We start from the raw sequence: 16,650 nt of genomic DNA on the forward strand, positions 1-16,650 counted from the left end.
ACTCGTCTTTGGCACATTCTTATACCTCTGTGTTCAGGCCTTGTTCAAGGTGGATCTTATAATTCAGAGATGGTGTTACCAGAGCTGTACATTTTGACCAGATGCCAGCCTGTCCTGGGAAGATAAATGCCAAGGCAAAGCCAAAGTGTTTATCGAAAATGATCAGGAAGCAGGACTAAAGCATTTATTCCAAATGGCCAGTTGTAGTCCACGTTTCTGGCGTTTCATCAGCAACACAACAGAATTATCCTTTGATGCTTGCTTGGTTCTGGCCCTGGGTTCTGATGTGTGTCTGAGACTTCACGGCGAAGGAAATCAGTGAGGTGGTTACGTTCAAGGAGCGAGAGTCCCTGAGCGTGTGCTTACAGCCTGAATCAGGCTGGGATGATGGAGGTCTGGGTGAAGATGCCTTACCAAACTGAAAGTCAAGAACATTCTCACAAAATATGTATGGGCCAGCTTATGAATCGTCGTTTTGTGAGTTCTTAAAATGTGCTAAATGCCTTATGTGCGTTAATCTTCACTAGAAAGCACAGCTGTTGTCACATTTTACAAGAAAGGAAACCGAGGCACAGAGAAGTGATTTGCCCAGGGTCTCTCAGCCAGTGAGTGAGAAAGCCTGGGTGCTGGAACTCCACCACTGGGCCCTCTTCTGCTCTCCAGCTTCCCAGCTGCATTGTCTTCAGCTGCTAAAGATATTCTCACATTTCTCTCTAGCTTTATTCAGACACTCTTCACCTCTGGGAAAAAAAAGGGGGGGTTCCCCCTTTGCCCCCTTTATGAAAGTGAAATCCAATGGAAGTTTTTTCTTTGTTTTCTTTTTGTAACGAATGTGTACTTCTGTGGAGCCCCTGGGTGGTGCAGTTAACGCACTCAGCTGTGAACTGAATGGCTGGAGGTTCCTGTTCACCGAGAGGTGCCTCAGAAGAAAGGCCTGCCGGTCTACTTCTGAGAAACCAGCCTTTGGAAACTATATGGAACACAGTTCTACTGTGACACACACGGGTCACCATGAGTCAGAATCGACTGGATAGCAGTTGGTTTGTTTTTTTTTGGTTTTTAATGTGTACTTCAGGATAACTTAACTTTCTGTTGATGGTGTTGTTAATGCCACCTCTGAATTTAAAAAAAAAAAAAATCCTGTTTTAAAATTATCTTCCAGGCAGCCAAGACTAAATCCCTAGGAGAGTGTTTAGATGACCGCCTGGCATCTCCATACCTTTGTGTTTCTTACCTCCCTTCCACTTCAGGCTTGCTCAGCACTTTCAAACTGGGCAGCCACATATCTTAGATGCTGGCCTGTGCTTCTCAGCACAGGAAACCCAGAACACCTGGCAGGAGGTGAGAGGGGTTCCTCCAATAGCCCCATCTAATACTTGGGGGGCAGGGGCGTAGCTAAGGATGGCAGAGGAAGTAAGGGTGCCCGCTGCCCCGCCTTGACCGTCCTCTGCTGTCACTGCGGTGCCTGCAGAGAGCAGCCTTCTGGCGAGGGCGTCGGGGGGCCTTTCAGCCACCCGTCCCACCTGACTGCTGTGGATCCACAGGTCCGCCGTTAATCTCAGCATGGCAACAGTGCTGCGATGGAGGGATTACCGGCCCTTCCTGCTTCCTACTCCTGTTTCCCTGTCTTTCATTTTCTCTCATGAATTCATGCCAATATATTTGAAAGTCCTCCTGCAAAAGGAAATTGGAATGTGAATTCCAAGTCAAAATGAGATTTAGTTTTCTGACCTCTCAATTAAATTCTGCTTCCATTTGTTTTTTTTGTTTCCAAGTGGGTGTTAACCCATACTAAAAGGAAGGCAAAGCTATACTGTTTCATTTCAAAGAAGCATTTGGCCACTAAATAAAAATAGAGCCAGGATCCATGTATAAATTATTCAGAAATGTGGTAAATAAACGTGCAAACTTTTCGCTGGGGCTATCGCTATTGCATTATTCAGTCCAATAAAGAGAATTTAATTCAGCAACATTGTTCAGTGATCTACAAAAGGCATACTGTCTTTTATGAATAACTTATTTTCCCGGGGCACTCTAAAGAAAGTGGGTCCTCGTTAACCCTCGAATGGCTAGCTAATGTAATTGAAGCACGACCACCTGGCAGCGAGGTTGCCAGTCAGCTGCCAAGGCAGGCGGCCGGAGGACCAGGTGCTCTGCTCACGCCTTCTGATTGTTACAGTGGAATAAACAGCGGGATCGCACAGTGTGGCCGGGGGCGAGCATCCAGGCCGTGCCAGCCAGAGAGCCTGCTTTCTTCCCTTGTCTTTGACAAGGGCTTCAAAAGTGCTTCCATTCATTCGGCCAGGTAGAGCTGACAAAGCACCAATGCTGTCTGCTGCAATTAGGGAGGAAACACAAGAGTGGCCCTAAGAACCAAGCAGCAACGAGCCTGAAGTACCTGCTTCTACATCCTTTGAAGCCTTGAGGCCTTTTAATGCTGTCTGTAATATTGAAGCATATTTTTTTTCTTTATTCCAGAGAAAGAACCTAAATACCGAGTGACCAATGTTTCTTAAAGCATACTTGCTTTATTATGTTTTCTGTTTTAAAGCATAATACGACATACTCACCTTATGATAAATATTTAGGCCTGCATTCCATGGCAACCCAAATTCCCTGTTTCTTGGATTCTGCTTAGGAAAGTGCTGGGCCAGGTCATTTCTTTCTGTCTTCCTTCATAAAGGCCTACAAGCATCTCTATTTAACTAACTGAAATAGTCCTCACTCTGGGCTGTTGCTTATTCCCAGTGATTTTTTTAAAGCACTGCACTCATATGGAGCTATAAAAGAAAATTAACATTACTTGACTTTAAAAAAAAAAAAAACTTAATTAAGAAATAGGCATTATGACCTTTCTGAGGGATTCTGAACATGAAATGGTTCATTAAGTTCACATTAATACAAAAGTAAAGAGCACTTCCCTAAAACAGCACAAAAAACCGCTCTCTCTCAACGCACTGGTTTATTTCATTTGCTAAACACAGGAACCATGAAACGTTTCATCCCCAGCAGCACATTAAATATGTGCAGAAGTAAAATTACAGCCGAACAGTACCTTGTACTTTGTACTCATGGTGTGTACATTTCAATAGGCTGGGAGGAAAAAAAACAAACTGTAGAAAGATCCTTTTATGAAATTAAATGACCCGTTTTGTATTGCTCTGAAGCTGTGTGTAGCCGTTGATTCAGAGTGGCTCTGATTGTTGTCTATAGCTTTTCAGTTGGCTAGTCCCCGCCACCACCCCAGGTGAGTATCTGTCATCAAAAATTAGGAATGAAAAATGTTTCCAGTTGGATATTTAGTCTGTCCAGCCAAAAAGAAAACCAAACTCAGTGCCGTCGAGTCAATTCCAACTCATAGCAACCCTATAGGACAAAGTAGAACTGTCCCAGAGGGTTTCCAAGGCTGTAATCTTTACAGAGGAGCCATGGTGGTGCAGTGGTTAAGAGCTTGGCTGCTAACGGAAAGGCTGGCAGTTGTATCCACCAGTCACTCCTTGGAAACCCTGTGGGGGCAGTTCTACTCTGTCCTGAAGGGTTGCTATGAGTCAGTAGTGACTCAACTACAACGGGCTTGGTTTTGGTTTTTGTAAATCTTTACAGAGGCAGACTGCCACATCTTTCTCCCACAGAGCAACTGGCGGGTTCGAGCCACCGACCTTTCAGTTAGCAGCTGAGCACTTTAACCACTGCTCCACCAGGGCTCTTTATTTCCTCTGTCCAGTGGTTGCTAATTATAAAGAATTGCCAGGGTTGCTTAGAAGGGTGAGTATTAGGTCTGTGGGGCTTTTCAATGTGTCATCAAATGGCAGTCAGGCCACTCCATGATAAATTGGGAGGTTACTGGAGCCAAGTGCTGTCATGTCTCCTGGCCTCAGTCTCTGTATCTGTGAAAAGGGAGGGAGATGCCACAGTCAGTGAAAAGCGGCTACCACAGCATCCGGTATGGACAGCGGCCTAATACACACAGTTCCTTTCCCCTTTCCACACGCTGGGTCCTTTCCAATAGGAAATGATGCCACGTTTGCCTAGAAGGGACAGCAAGTCTGGAGAAGAACACAACTTCATACCTTTTTCAAAAGGATTAATTTTTCAGACTATTTTACATAAGTACTCTGCAAGGACAAAGTAAATATATATGAATTTCATTGTTGGACATACATATAGATTATATATTCATGCAGCCTTTGGTCTCCTAGCTTGGAATTCCATTTTGTTTTGATCAAACTCGATCGTCATATTGGCCACCCCTCTTTGACACAGTCTCGGGATCTGGAGATTGAAACTGAATCCAGCTGCCCAGTGGGGGACCCCCAGTCTCCCCATGGCCCTGTTTTCTCATCTGTAAAATGGGACTAAAATTAGTGCCATGTCCTTGGGAGCTTGGCTGGGTGTGATGGTTAGTGAGCATACAGCACTGAGAGCAGTCCCAGCCAGCGGGAGAGCTCCGCAATGCTAATGGTCCTGGTGGTTGCGGTCGCCGTAGCTTGGCCTTTAGTGCTTACCTAGAACTCTGGCAGGGTCTTTCAACCTTCTTTGTTCTCTGGGCCTCCTGCCTTTCTCATAAAACATAGGATTACAAAGGAAACCAGTTATAGTGAAGTACAGAAAATGAACAGTGTTTTAAACCCAGCATGTATATACTAATATATGCACATCTTTATTTGTGCATTAAATACCAAGAGCAGTGGCTGATGTTTTGCAACATGGGCAACAACGTAAAGTGATAGGAAGATACCTGGGATTTCTGCGGCCACAGAGTCACAGGTGGTACCCCTGGGACTTACTGTTCATACTCATCATGAAGAAATGCTTCATTTGGGTTAAAGGATAGTGAAAATTGATATGTAGTTTTTTACCACCCAACCACATGGATCCCTTGAACTCTGATCATGATTCAAAAGGGGCCCATGGACCCCGACTGAGTACCACTCCAGGGAGTCACAAAAGCCCCAGCGTCAGGATTCCCCCGTGCCCCTCACCTGCCTCAGGTGGGTAAAACGTCAGAATTGGTTCTTCAGATGTTGCTGCAGTGTTTGTCAGTCAGTAATGCAGGGAGCCCACACCAAGCATGTTTAGGTTTGGGGTTTGTTTTAGGCCCTGAGGATAAAGAACTGACCAAGGTGGATCACAGTCCCTGCCCCGTAGAGCTCTCTGGCCAGGGGGAAAGGCAGTCAGTAACATTAACATACATGCTGTGTGAGACTAGGCTGGGTGCTGAGGGGGACAAGGACACAGGGCCGGGACAAGTGTCTACCTAGTGCCTCCTGAGAAGCTGCCATTTGAGAAATGACGTGAAGGAAGTGAGGGAGAGCCAGGTGGGAATCTCAGGAAGAACATTTCAGCCCAGGGCACCACAAGGGCACCAGAGAGAGGCTGCCCCGCTGGGGTAACTCTGGAGGTCAAAGATTCTGGCAGGAGGTCAGGGCTGGCCCAGGAAGGGCCTCAGCGGCCACTGGAAGGACTTTGGCTCTTGCTGTGCATGAGATGGGAGCCTCCAAGGGGCTTGAGCAGAGGAGGGACACGCTCCCAGGTCCACTCAGGCTGCTGGGTAGAGAAAGGCAGGAGGCTGCAGCCATAATCCAGGGACAGGATGACGATGGCGTGGTGATAATAGTCAAGTTCTGGGTAGATTTGGATTTGCTGGGATGTGGCCTGTGAGAGAAACAATGGAGCTGTGTGTGTACGAGTTACCAGAGAGCGTTCAAAACATAGGGTTCTGAAGTTGGTGCCATTTACAGAAGGTAAACATATTTAAACTAATAATAATAGCCAAACTTCTTTAGCTAACACTTATGAAATCATAGGTATTATACATAAACATACATGTTACACACATACTAACTGATAGGTTCTGTGGCTGGCCCTATTGGTAAGCCCATGAGCTTGGTGGGCCGTGCGCTCTGCAGCCTGTGGCAGGGATCAGATCAGGCAACTGTGCCTGTGTGTGTCCAACAGGACATAGCGGACAGTCAGAGGCGGTAACTGTCTTCCCTCCTCACTCCAAGGGCTCCGGCCTGACGCTCCTCTGTCCCTAAAGCCCTGACTGCCCAACAAGACCAGGCGAGGCATGGGCTGTGAAGAGGGTTGCTGCCTCTTTACTCAGTTATCACTGTGACATTTAAGTCCACATCCTCTCTCAGCCACCAGCTCAGTTTCCCTTCACAGTGGAGACTGCATCAGAAGAGGGAAGAGATGAGTAACTCCTCTGAGCAAGGATCCAAAACCCAAACCCACTGCTGCTGAGTTGATTCCAACTCATGGTGACCCCGTGTATGTCAGAGTAGAACTGCTCCATAGGGTTTTCTTGGCTGGAATCTTTATGGAAGCAGGTCACCACCACTGAGTGGTTTCAAACCACCAGTCTTTAGGTTAGTTGTTATTAGCTGCTGTCAAGTTGATTCTGACTCCTAGCGAGCGACCCCATGTGACAGAGTAGAACTGCCCCACAGGGTCTTCAGGCCGTCATCTTTAGGGGAGCAGATCGCCAGGTCTTTCTCCTGCAGAGCTGCTGGGTGGGTTTGCACCACCAGCCTTTTGGTTAGCAGCTGAACACTTAACTGTTACGCCACCAGGGCTCATTTTTAGGTTAGTAAACAACAGCAACAACAACAACAACAAACCGTTTGCCGACTCCGTATACAATAAAGTAGAACTGCCGCATAGGGTTTCCAAGGAGCGGCTGGTGGATTCAAACTACCGACCTTTTGGTTAGCAGCCGAGCTCTTGACCACTACACCACCAGGGCTCAAGAGCAAACTGTGCCACCTAGGGACCCTGAACAAGGGAAGATCTACCTTATTAAATTGTTTGGTGGGTGAGGAGTAGTACTTACAAATAGGTTGAGGCCTTTGTGGAAGACTCGTGCAGAACCATGTTTACAGGTCTCGGACTAATTTGGGCGGGACTTTTTTTTCTGGAGGCACAAGGTATTTTAGATCCTTGTGGGGTCTTTATGTGAGGGGTTCTGAAATCACTAAACACGAAAGCGTTTCCTTTATGGGTGAGGGGAGCAGTCTGTGGCTTTAGAGAGAAGGGAGAAATAGCAGCAAGCAGGACTGGGGCCCATGCCGACTTAAGGGGAAATGTTTTGGGCCCAGTGGGCTTTGTAGGATAATCAATGACTGCTTCTAGTATTAGATCGGACCACGTGAAATTGCCATTTTTGTAGGTCAAAAATGGTCAAAATCAGCAATTTTGTATGATTTAACTTAATACATAATTCATTCCATTTTAAGGATCCAGTAGGTAAAAAGTTATTTCTGGGTTTGTTCTTCTAAGCAGAATTTGGAACAAGAAATCTCCAAGAACTTTTAGTAATACCGCGTACAGACTTAATCTTCGTTCGTGTTCGTGTGCGTTCAGTGTAGGGCGGTTCCTGGAGAGGAAATGGAGGCGCAGCTTCCGCCTGCGGAAGGAAAGGTCTGCGCACTCACCCCAGCACTGGGCTTCCTTTACTCCCTTCCGTTAGGAGGACAGATCAGTGCCAGCCGGTTTTGATCCTGGGACTTCAGAGCAGCACCCAGGAACTCCACTGGCGTCCATCTTCTTCACTAGCATGCTAATGTATCATCTCTTCTCTCCTGCCCCAAAAGAGAGCTGCCAGGTCCTTATTCCCAGGGGGTCACAGTAAGGAGAGGACCCTCAGACCCTGCTCCCCTTCCTCAGATAGACCATCACTTGGTAAACGTGCGTTCATTTAAAGAGTGTATTCCTTACTATCCTTTCTTTTTTGTTCTGTGTTATCTGCCTTTGTGTATGTTTTTCTCTCCAAAAGGTAATGTCCTTGGGAGCAGGAAACATTAAGCACCCCTTCCTCCCCTGCACCCCCAACATGTAGCAGAGAGCTAAGTATGTAGCTAAGTCTGCTCAGGAATAACCAAATACCTTAAATTTGGTAAAATTTACCAAGTTTCCCTCTTGTTTTATGGAATTCATGGCAACCTCGTGTGTGCAGAGTAGAATTTAGCCTCATGTTTTTGCATCATAAATCTCCCCAGCCCACTTCCTCCATTAGTAGTGCCAGGCTCTTCAACAGCAGTAAGAAGGTCAGCCACTGAGGCAGCTTCGCAGAACCTCCCGCGAGGAAACGGGCTGCAGTGTCTCCTGCCGCTCCCATGTATCTCGCGGTTCCCCTGGCACCTGAAGTGCTGTGAGAGATTGAATTCTAGAGCTGTAAAGAAGTCTACCCGCTGCCTGTCAGCTTGTCATACTGTGGTGGCTGATGTGTTGCTAGAAGCTGGAAGCTACGCCGCCGGTATTGCACATGCCAGCGGGGTCACCAGTGGTGGACACGTGTCAGTGGAGCTTCCAGATTAAGACAGACTAGGAAGAGGGGTCTGGAAATACACTTCTGAAAACTGTAGTGCTAGAAGATGAACCCCTTAGGTTAGAAGGCACTTAAGATGCACGATGACGGCAACAATGGACTCAAGCATACCAACGGGTGTGAAGATGGCACAGGATCAGCCAGTATTTCATTCTCTTGTACATCAGGTCATCATGAGTTGGAGCCAACTCAGTGGCAGCTAACAACAACAGCAAAGTGAAGACCTGATTCCACACTGGGAGCCATGTCCCCGTGATGTGTCTGCTCCAGGGCTTAGGTAGAACAGATAAGAATAACTTCAGAATTGTTTCACTTTGAATACCTTTTCCTAGAAGGAGATTAAATACAGTAGTCTAATCTCAGGCAAATGGAAGGTGGTGTCAGCACCTGCCTTGTCTTCGCTTGCAGGCAACCAGCCATCTTGGCAGTATCCTTGTCCGTCTCCTGTGTTTGTGTTAGGGAATCAGCCACTCACCTCAGTGATTTCTGGGTATAGCTGAAACATTCCCCTGCAGAACTCAGAAGGCTGAAATTATCTCCACTCATTTTTAAGAGTTTACCCTTTTCAATCAACTTTAGCTTTGAACTTACTCATTTTAAAGCTGCAGGCCCTGTGCTGATAGGTTGAAAGTGGCACCTTCCCGAGTTGGTGACACTTGGGTAATAAGCCCTCAGGAAAGGCTCCATGGGAGTCCAGTGTGGCTGGCACGTGACCGACTTTTGTTTGGGGAGGCTAACCATTTTCATTAACATTTGCTTTATTTTCATTTTCAATTTGCATATATACACTTTATTTCTTACTGTCTGGCCTTGCTAATTTACTAGAGCTTGGTTTCCTTGATTTTTTTTCTTCAGGCCCCCAAATGAACACCAGATCAAGAGACATTCCCTCCCCAGATATACCACTGTTCCTTCTCTCTTCCTCTCTTCCTTCGCACAGAGATAGGTTACCACTGCCGGCTAGGTCTGAGAAGCTGTAATGACAACTGACTGCCTCTTTTGGATACAAAAATAATTGACACTTTTAGTCACATTTATATTAAATGTACTGTGCTTTACTATGTAAAATAAATACACTGGAATATTTTATTATTTGCTTTCCCTTCTGAAATTTCGTTGATGTGGGTTGCGTTTTGAAAATATTTTAGCACATAAATCTGTTATGTTTTAAAGCAGACGTTTCCTTTAGTTCTAGTTCTTCCTGACATTGTATTCATTCTCAAGAAACTGTCCAGACTATTTCATTTGTCAGCTGAACTGGTCTCTGTAATCCTTTGGGTACATGCTGACTGTATTCAAGAGAGAACACATTAATTATGAAATTAATTAGTAAGAGCCTCCTTTACGTGAGCTGAGTGGGTTTGTTCATGAATATTTACAGTTAGACCTCATCTAAGAAATATTTTCAACCTTGTGAAGTAAGTCAAACTGTTGGTATTGTTTGTACAGAAAATACTAAATTTTAGAATTCAGTTTGTATTTATTACTTTCTTCAAAGGGCTTATTCCTGATTTCTGTAGGTGGCCTCCCATGTGTGAACCCAGCTCCCCCAAACTCCCCTGGCTGGGCTTAGGCACCCCTTCTGGTTTCCTCCTTCTCTTTCAAAATATTTCCTGGAAGTGGTGCAGGCGCTCTCTGTGGGGCCCTGGACAAGCGATAGGTTGCAGCATGTGAAGTTGCTAGTGTTAGTCTGCTTTGGCCTCATCTGTAGCCTCAGAGCCTCAGAGCCTCAGTGTCGTCAGCTGTCAAATGGGAACAGCAGTACCTACTTCGTAGGGTTTTCGAGTATTATACAAGGTAATCTTGCTGCATGATTGGCACATAATAGGATTAATATGGATTGTATGTTTGTTTATGGACAGACAGATGGATAGGAATATTACTAGATGTTTGTCTTTACAGCATGAAGTAAAAATGGCTGAACAGATTTTCACTATATTTGAAGGGTGTGTTTAGGATGGAGCCCTGGTGATGCGGTGGTTAATAGCTATGGCTGCTGACCAAAAGGTCTGCAGATCGAATCCATTCTCCTTGGAAACCCTATGGGGCAGTTCTACTCTGTCCTACAGGGTCGCTATGAGTTGGAATCAACTCGTCGGCAACAGATTTGGTTTATGGGTTTGGTATTTAGGATGGTCTTTCTTAAAATACAGGTGCTTAGCATAGGCAGAATATACTTAGGAGATACTGAGAGCACACCCACAAACCAGATGTGAGCCACCAGACCACTGGGGTGGAGGTTCTGCCCTGTGCCCCGATTCAGGAGAGGCACGTGTTGCATTAGGAACCTGGCCAGACAGGCAAGCTGGGTATTCAGACCCAAGCCCCAGACTGGGCAGCATAGGGCCAGACTTTCTGCAATCCAAGCTACTTCCTGTGTGGGCAGCTTTACGGTGGGCAATCACAGGAATCCGTGCATTTACCAGTGATGATTCTCCCTGGCAAAAAGGTGGCCATCTAGTTTTTAAAAAAGAAAAAAATCAGAGACAAGTTTATTTGAAGACAAATTAGAATTTGTTCTTTCAAAATAATTATAATTTTTTGCTTTCCCATATACATGTATTATGGCTGAATCAGTTCTCCCAACTTTGAGGTAGTCTGCTATTTAGTCTTTCTTAAACCACTAACTTTGGGGCCCTGGTGGCACAGTGATGAAGAGATTAGCTGCTAACCGTAAAGGTCAGCAGTTCAAATCTACCAGCCACTCCTTACAAATCCTGGGGGGGCAGGTCTGCTCCGTCCTGTAGGGTTGCTGTGAGTTAGAATCAACTTGACAGCAACGGGTTTGGTTTTGGATTTGATAAACCATTAACTTTAGGTAGCTGTTTGATACAGAAATGGTATGGCCTTTAATCCTCTTATAATTGAGGGAATCATCTGGCATTGATAAGGGGTAAAAAGTCCAGGCAGGTACGTTTAACGTGTCCTCCAAAAAGTTCAAAATCCAAAGCTCATCAAGGAGCTTACAGAGCTGAGTCTATACTGTTCCCAATTTTAATACGCTCAGCATGGTCACAAAGCTCAGGGGACGTCTGCTTGGTAGCTTTTAACTTTTCTCCCAGTTATTTATCCCATGGCAATCACCTGCTTGGGACACCAGGCAGCTGATGATAATTACCAAGGAGCGCCCTGGCCGCCCCTCATCGACAGCTAATACAAGACAATCACAGCCTCAGACCTGTCTCTGGAGAAGAGCACCCAGGTATTTTATTCTGTAGTGGTTGCATCATCAAGGAGAAAGCAGCTTGCTCTCATGCTGAATTCTGAGAGTGAAAAGCAATCACTACTAGCCCTCACACAGCCCTTAGAATTTCTCTCATCAAGTTCTTTTTTAAAACAGATACATGATTTCAGCGACCTAAATCTGATTTATTAGTTATAAGTTAAAGATTGTGTAACCCACTCACCTCTCTTCTAAACCTGTGCAGGTAATATCAGTAGGGGCTATCATTAGAGATAGCCCCTGTGTGGGCTGTGTGTAGAGGGAAAGCCTAGAACACAACCTGTCCCGAGGAATGACTGCTGCATGCAGAAGTGCACCTCATCTTCTATAGGTGACATTCCAGACACGGCAACATGTGCTCACTTTGAGAATCTCATAGTCAAAAATGCTTTCAATTGTTTTGCATGCTTTCAAGGATAATTATAATCTATTGCTAGCTTGCAAATATTCTTGCAAACTGAATCAAACATTTTTAAATTATACAGTGTAGTGAATGCTTAAGTTTTCATTTTCTGGACACTATCCGTTAAACCTGTTTGTTCTTTGAAATGTCTTATAGCTGTCTGGGGTCCTTTCCTTGCCCTGCTGATTTTCTCATCCAGAGGCATTGCCAAGGCTATTTCAAGGGCCTTCTCTGTAGATCCCTGCACTGTTTTCTGCCCTGCAGCCTGAGTGCCTACTGCCACACGTGCCTCTCCCCACGGCCAAGTTGGCCTCCCTTCCCAGGAACCTCCTTGCTCCCCTAATGCCATGCAAGTTGTGGAGTCCAGATGCCTGCACCCGGTTTTAAGACTTTCCATGGTTCATCCCTGCCATCCCTCCCCAGTCCTAGTTCTAGGAGCCCTGTTTGCTCGACTTCTTTAGGCACTTTTGAGAAATCCCTCGTGATGCTTCCCTCCTGCCTTCCCTAGGGCCCTTTTCCCTGCCCTAGTCTCGGAGCCAAGCGTCAGGGGAGGACCCATTCTACAGAGCCCCCTAACCACACCAAAGGGTTTAGCCAGCCCCCCTCTCACAACATTCAGTGGATTTATCTGGACAATCTAGAATCTCTAGGAAGAGCGTCTGCAGGTCTGTCATGTCACATCAGTTGTAAGCGGGAGAAGACAGGAATCATGCAATATACGTCCTTTATATTCTCTCTAAGCTCAAAAGAGGATTACCTCTGACTGAGGATACGTAGAGGCATTAAAAACATTCTTCTGTTCACGTGCTGTCATTGAGCCCCAGAGTCTGAGAAGACTCCAGTGATGTTTATTCAGGATGTTTCATTAAGGCAGTGAGACTTCTCCCCATGTGGAAGTGGAGAAGTTAGGGAGGGACAAGCAGGAGAGAAATGCAAAGGGAATTTCTAAAGTTGCATTTCTAAGTAGTCATGGGAGCTGGGGCAAGAGCAGTGAGAAAATGACTGTCCTAGTCCCTGGCCTCTGATTCAGCTTCTAATTGAGAAAAATATCCCCCCTGAAATATGTCCCTACCTCTTGGAAGATGCAATCTCAAGCAGTAGACAAGGAGGTGGTGTGCATTTTCCCACGAAGGCCTTGCTGCCTTGACTCTGGCAGGGCAGTGATTCTCTGGGCGGGATCCTGGACCGCTGTGTTGGGTAGTAGACTATTGACCCTCAGCCCCAAACTCATGCTTCCACCCTGTGCTGGAATATCACATTTCTCCCTAGCCAGCTGCTGCTTGTTAGGTTCCACCAACAGGGGGTACTACCAGCTCCAGCAGTTGTCGCTGTGATGGTGACCAGCCCCCTGCCAGGCCCTAGGCTCAGCACACATGTGGCATCATTTACTCTCGCTAAGACCAGTCCAAAAGGTTGGGGGTTCAAATCTACCAGGCTCTACTTGGAAACTGTATGGGGCAGTTCTACTCTGTCCTGTAGGGTTGCAGTGAGTTGGATCAACTCGACAACAATAGGTTTGGTATGGTTTGGTTTTTTTTTTTTTTTTTTTTGGTTAAGAGTAGTCCTGCAGTTCAGCTTCAAACCACAGTCACAGCTGAGGGAGCTGGGGCTCAGGGCACAAGCTCTTTCTTTAGGGCTGCAGTGCCAGGACTCAGTGGAGACTGCATCTGAACTCAGGCTTCAACTTACACCAAACTATCTGTGATGGCACATGGAACGTCAGGCCTGTGCAGATAGGCCCTCTTTTGCTCAGTTATTTGCACAGATGATTTTACTTTCTTCAGTGTTTTTTAATGATGCTAAGTGATACATAAGGTGCCAAAATACGGATCTGCCAGAAGCATAATTATCTTTGGAAAATGGCAGTTGGAGAATGAAAATCGACTCTTACTGCCTCTCAGTGTTTTGATTGTGGAGCAAAAGCCAATTGGATCTTAAAATTAAAAGCCCTGTTGTTCTCAATGTAGAAGCGTTTCATGACTTTATAATGAATATCTAATGGTGCTAAATCATTTTCTTATTTAAAATGTCCATTCAAAATGATTAATAAATAATACCTTAGAATGCTGTACTGCTCTCGGTTCAGAATGTGGCCAGAAACAAGCACAGTAAGATGAATTTTGCTTAAATGGGCTCACTTAAGTTTCTTAATCCCTGATGTGTAAATGAAAAGATTAAATTAATATAGTTTATAACTCTAAATTCTGTAGTCTTATGCCAACTGGATTCTATGGGCAAAATATTGAATGATGCAGGAAGCATCCCAAAGAAGATGGAAGTAATATATAGTCACTGTAGCAGAAAGAATTGGTCGATGTTCAGCCTATTCAGGAGGTAGCATATGATCAAGAACTGAAGGTATTGAAGGAAGAAGTCCAAGCTGCACTGAAGGCATTGGCAAAAAAAAAAAAAAAGCCTCCAGGAATTGATGGAATACCAATTGAGATGTTTCAACAAACATGCAGCACTGGAGGTGCTCACTCATCTATGCCAAGAAATTTGGAAAACAGCTACCTGGCCAGCTGACTGGAAGAGATTCATATTTGTGCCAATTCCAAAGAGAAGTGATCCAACAGAATGCAGAAATTATTGTACAATATCACTAACATCACATGCAAGTAAAATTTTGCTGAAGATCATTCAAAAACGATTGCACCAGTACATCGACAGGGAACTGCCAGAAATTCAGGCCGGTTTCAGAAGAGGACGTGGAATGAAGAATATCACTGCTGATGTCAGATGGATCCTGGCTGAAAGCACAGCATACCAGAAAGATGTTCTCCTGTGTTTTGTTGACTATGCAAAGGCATTCAACTGTGTGGATCATAACAAATTATGGATAACTTTGTGAAGAGTGGGAATTCCAGAACATTTAATTGTGCAATTGCGGAACCTGTACAGAGACCAAGAGGCAGTCATTCTAACAGAACAAGGGGATACTGCCTGGTTTAAAATCAGGAAAGCTGTGTGTTAGGGTTGTATCCTTTCACCGTACTTATTCAATCTGTAACGCTGAGCAAATAATCTGAGAGGCTGGACTATATGAAGAAGAACATGGCATCAGGATTGGAGGAAGAGTCGTTAACAACCTGCAATGTGCTGATGACACAACCTTGCTTCCCGAAAGCAAAGAGGACTTGAAGCACTTACGGATAAAGATCAAAGACCCCAGCCTTAAGTATGGATTGCACATCAACGTAAAGAAAACAAAAATCCTCACAACTAGACCAATAAGCAACATCATGGTAAGTGGAGAAAATACTGAAATTTTCAAGGATTTCATTTTACTTACTTGCATCTACAATCAGCACCCATAGAGGCAGCAGTCAGGGAATCAAATGACGTATTATATTGGGCAAATCTGCTGCAAAAGATCTCTTTAATGTGTTGAGAAGCAAAGATGTCACTTTGAGGACTAAGGTGCACCTGACCCAACCTGTGATATTTTCAGTTGCCTCATATGCATGGAAAGCTAGACAATAGAATAAGGAAGACCAAAGGATTGTTGTGTTTGAATTATGGTGTTGGCAAAGAATATGGAACATACCATGGACTGCCAAAAGAATGAACAAATCTGTCTTTGAAGAAGTACAACCAGAATGTTCCTTAGAAGCAAGGATGGCGAGACTGCATCTTACATGCTTTGGACATGTTATCAGGCGGGACCAGTCCCTGGAGAAGGACATCATGCTTGGTAGAGTAGAGGGTCAGTGAAAGAGGGGAAGACCCTCAGTGAGATGGTTTGACACAGTGGCTGTAACAGTGGACTCAAACACAGCAGCAATTGTGAGGATGGCACAGGACTGGGCAGCGCTTCATTCTGCCATACGTAGGGTTGCTGTGAGTCAGAACCAACTTGACTGCACCTAACAACAACAACAATGCCAGTCGTACAAGTATAATTCAGTTGTAAACTCTCTATTTATGCCAGATTAGTTATAAAAATTGCAATTAATTTTTTGCTACTCTTGGTTCTGGAGGAGAGGGGAAAGATCTAATTCTCATCCTTCGTGTCACTACCAAACAACAGTATTTGTGAAAAAACTTAGCAGTAAACATTGCAAGAGTCTTAACTAAAGTAAGTTTGAAAGATTACATAAGCAGAAACACTGTAAGGGAGTAAAAAGGGGCCTGGGCTTGAGTTGGAGCCCCACATTACTAGCTGGGTGGTCCCGGGAGAATCATTTATGCCCCCTGGCTCTGTTTTATCGTTTACGGATTGAGGTTTTCAGGAGGAGAACAATGAGTCCGTGGCTGCACAAGGGCTGTGTAAGTGGCAGAGCATTGTGCCAACACTGAGCAGGTGTTTTTATTTCATAAAAATGACGTCTTTCATTCTGAGTGAGATACAGCCTCAAAGGAACTCAGACTAATTATAACCTCATGAAGCATTTTAGAATCTTTCCCAATACTATAATACTCAGTATGGTGGTTGAATATCGTAGGAGTTGAGATTTGGAAGAGGGTTGAGGAGTGCGGAAGTACTTCTCATATACCTGAGTGGAAAGTAATGGATATGTAGGTGGCACTCAGTAAATAGCACCTGAATGAATGGACAGATGGGCACACAGACAGGTGGCGTGATAATTAGAAGAAACAAGGAATTGAGGGACGATGAACCTGGGCTCTCCGCATTGGGATGGATCGTACCTGGCCCTCAGGTTGGGGAGTCTGCAGTACAGTTCTGCTTCAGAT

General features: G+C 45.1%; 1 protein-coding gene across 9 annotated transcripts in view; it reads left to right on the top strand.

The window, feature by feature from the left end:
* RALGAPA2 (Ral GTPase activating protein catalytic subunit alpha 2) overlaps nucleotides 1–16,650 on the top strand; it is a 421,554-nt gene that overhangs the window by 350,125 nt on the left and 54,779 nt on the right. Inside the window, exon 38 of one of the 9 annotated variants that reach the window (XM_064275724.1) lies at nucleotides 9,185–14,328. The exons of the other annotated variants lie outside the window; for them this stretch is intronic. The gene's annotated coding sequence lies outside the window, so the exon portion shown is untranslated. Of the gene's footprint in view, nucleotides 1–9,184; nucleotides 14,329–16,650 lie in introns of those variants that run through there. 9 annotated transcript variants of the gene reach the window in all.

This window comes from Loxodonta africana, chromosome 24 (genome assembly GCF_030014295.1).
Source record: "Loxodonta africana isolate mLoxAfr1 chromosome 24, mLoxAfr1.hap2, whole genome shotgun sequence".
Lineage (NCBI taxonomy): Eukaryota > Metazoa > Chordata > Mammalia > Proboscidea > Elephantidae > Loxodonta > Loxodonta africana.